The sequence below is a fragment of the Haliaeetus leucocephalus genome, unplaced genomic scaffold, assembly GCF_000737465.1.
Source record: "Haliaeetus leucocephalus isolate CR32 unplaced genomic scaffold, Haliaeetus_leucocephalus-4.0 Scaffold135, whole genome shotgun sequence".
NCBI lineage: Eukaryota > Metazoa > Chordata > Aves > Accipitriformes > Accipitridae > Haliaeetus > Haliaeetus leucocephalus.
In genome coordinates, this window is record NW_010972571.1 from 402,296 (window position 1) to 405,725 (window position 3,430).

Genomic DNA, 3,430 nt, shown 5'->3' on the forward strand with positions numbered 1-3,430 from the left:
GCCGGCGCCCTCTGCTGGCCGGTTGCCGCCACAGGCGGTAGCGGAGAGCTGGTCTGGGGGGGTTCAGAAGGGGAAACGCGAGCCGCCCGGGCACCCTCCTGGCGCCTTGCACAAACCCGCACTGGTCTCACAGTTTGCTGTCGATACCGCGGGTGGTTTTTGTCTCGGTTTCCCTTTAGCCCGACATTGTGCTTTAAATGGCCGGGCTTTCCACAGTTGTAACGTTTTTTAGCCTCTCTAAGTGCAACCGCAAACGCTTCTGCTAATGCAGTCATTTGGAATGATGTCGCTCCAATCTTGTTACATGCCTCGACCATATCCACAAGGCTGGCATCTCTGGTTAATGCCATCAAAAGCTTTTTACAGTCAGCATTTGCATTCTCTACTGCTAATTTTAGCACCAAAGCATTCTGAGCCTCCACACTCAATACTTGTTCAGTTACTGCGTCTCTTAGTCTGTCAATGAAGGACGTGTACAATTCCTGGGGACCCTGCTTAATCTGCGTGAACGACATCATAACATTTCTACCCTCTTCTGGCAGAGTCATCATTGCTTTAAACGCCATTACTGAAGCAGTTCTCAAGGCCTCTATGGGAAACCTTGCCTGTAATCTTGGATCAGTAAATTTACCTGTCCCAATAAGGTGATCCAGCCCGATTGCCTTCATGGGGTCATCATCGGGTCTATCCAAACTTTCTATAGCAACTTCTTCACACAGTCCCCTCCATCTGTCTCTCCACAATATTTTCTGAGTTGGCTTTAATAGCATGCTGGCTAATTGATCGCAATCATACGGAGTCAAAAGTTGAGCTCCAAAAATATTGTCGAGCAGCGTTTCAGTGAAAAGAGCCATCAGCCCATAATTATGGACTGACTTGCACACTTCTTTTATCAAATCCCATGAAAAGGGATTCCATTCATTTGGATTATTTGCCCTCACTATAACAGGATAAGCAGGAGGAATGACCACTCCCTCGCTTGCTGCTTTCTTATGTATTTCTCTCCAGTAACTTCTCGGGTCACAGCCCAAATCTTCAGCTACATCATAACTTGGTGGCGGTTTTTCTTTTTCTAAAGAAATATCGTCTCGGGGAGGTTCTGACCAATTATCATCATCGTCAGGTAAAGGTGGATATAAACCCGTAGATGGCTTAATCAGGTGTATTTCTTTCTCAGGGTTTCGTGGTAGAATAGGTGGCGATGCCTTTTTTGGCTCCGGTGTATCTTTTACTGAACCATCCGGTAATGTCATTTTATGACAAGTACAGTCAGAGGGACAATGCGAACAAGATGACTCATTGGTATCGTGTCTGTCCTCATCGCCATTTACCGACACCGATACTGTTGGATTCAAAATCGAATTTGCCTCAGCTGCCACCTCTCTTTCTGCCCGTAAGAGATTGTATATTGTGTGGTGTAATTTCTGTATATTGTGAAAAAGTAACCGCCAAGTAGTAACCAGTTCTTTAGCGTGTTGATCCCCTTTAGAGATCGCATCCCGTAATTTTGTTCCAATTTCTGCCCAAATATCAGGCTCAAATGCGGTAGCCATTTCAGCAGGATAGCCCTGAACTCGGCACCATTTCAATAACCTTCTCACAGAGGATTCACTACATTTAATTCCTCTCTTAGAGAGTATATGCAGTAGGAGACTGACTATTGCCCTTTCCTCCGAGGACATGTTTTGCCCCATACTGCCCCTGGTTGCTCACCTTCCTTTCAGGTGTCTTCTTAGCCTAGGCTCAGCTTCCCTGCTTTGGTCCCGCCGACAGCAGTACCTCCAACCAGGGCTTCTCCTGCTGCGTCTTCTGCGCTCTCAGGGCCACGTCGGGGTCACCATTTGCAGGAGGTAGAAACAAACGCCTGTAAAGTTGAAAGCAGATGACGTTTATTGCTAAAACACACACATATTTATAATCACATATTCTGCAAAGTCACTGTACACATGCACAAGCATAAAATATGATTGGTTATATCAACTCTGTACACGCACATAAACATAGGACATAATTGGTTATACCAACTAAAACATGCGAAACTTGTCTCAGTCTAATTGGTCAAGATAAACTGCCGAATTGAGGTTCTTTGTGCCAAGTTCCCTTTATTGTGGAATGTGCACCTGTGTTCTTCTAATTGGCGTCTTTCTTTTTTTGTCTTCTTGTTTATTCTCTTCAAGGTCTTCTAAAGGTGCCTGGAATGCTCTTGCCACATTTAGCTAAATATGTGTCCACAGGATCCTGGCAGGACATTTCACAATTTATTTTCTTCAGTCCGGCTTATTAAATTCCCCTTCGGCCCCAGTCTTTGAAGGATTTGTATTCTCTCACCTTTGGTTTACAGCACACTGTCAATGTATAAATAGTCACTGCTAGTTTGACTCACCTCACACTTCACCAGTCACCTTGAGCAGGCTGCTCTCCCCAGGGCCCCTGAGTGGAAGCTGGGGAAAACCCCGGATTATTTCAAAGCACTTGGACATGCTTCTTGTTGGCCAGCCTAAAAGTTTCTTCATGTGGCACTTTCAGTTTTCTTGTATTGGTCCTTTACTTGTGTGGAGTTCATACATCCAGGCTACACTCCTTCTGAAATAGACTCTCTTCTGTCAATGCTCTTCTGCTTTCAATAAAGTAATTAGATATTAATTTACATTTTCTTAAGCCTGTATCATCCATTGGGCAATCAAGTAATTTTCTTACATTCTCTGAACAGCCTGTGAGTATGTAGCTGTTCTCAGCACAGGGAGAGGATTCATCATTCCACATTCATATTTTTTTGTCTGCAGTCCATCTCAAATGGAGCTTTGCTTTCAGCTGTTAGAAGAATAAAGCTTTTTGATAGAGGCTTAGAAACACATGCAAGCAGGATATTCCTTCAAGCATGTAACTTTTCAAAAAAAATATTTGTTATTACCCTTTTTATTAAAAAAGAAAGAAGCAAGGAAATAATCAGCCCTCTGCTGAGGGAGCAGAACTGGGTCTGTATGGCTGAGGTATCCAGCTGCAGACCACAAAACCCAAGCCCCTGACATAGCCATTGCGAGGACATGTCTGCAAGTAAAACAATCCTCAAAGCATGCTTTGTCATGGACAGCAAAATGGGGTGTTCATAACCAGAAACAGGACAAATCACTTCTCAGTGACTTCTGTAGTCAAATAATGCAGTACTTACTGCTGGGGGTGCTGCTGCTGTGCCCTTCCGGAGACACACGCAGCACAGATCTGCCTTAAAGGACTTGTCTTGTGGGCTACGAAGTTTGGTGAAAACAAGAGATGGTCTGGAAAACAGCCTTGGTTTATATCCCTAAATAAATGTCAGACAGATCTGATCATCTCCATAAATCAGAGCTGTCAAGTGTGTGTCCCTCAGCCTCAGTGACAACCTTCAGGTGAGCCATAGGTGATGAGGGTGTGGAGGAGAATTCCTTCCGCC

At 44.5% G+C, this 3,430-nt stretch overlaps 1 long non-coding RNA gene across 2 annotated transcripts in view; it reads right to left on the bottom strand.

The window, feature by feature from the left end:
- LOC104843118 overlaps positions 1-2,189 on the bottom strand; it is a 5,283-nt gene extending 3,094 nt beyond the window's left edge. For both annotated transcript variants that reach the window (XR_775532.1, XR_775531.1), the window contains exons 1-2: positions 2,121-2,189; positions 1,714-1,864 (exon numbers count right to left, since the gene is read on the bottom strand). This is a non-coding gene — a long non-coding RNA (uncharacterized LOC104843118). The remainder of the gene's footprint in view (positions 1-1,713; positions 1,865-2,120) is intronic.
- Between the last annotated feature and the right edge of the window lie 1,241 nt (positions 2,190-3,430).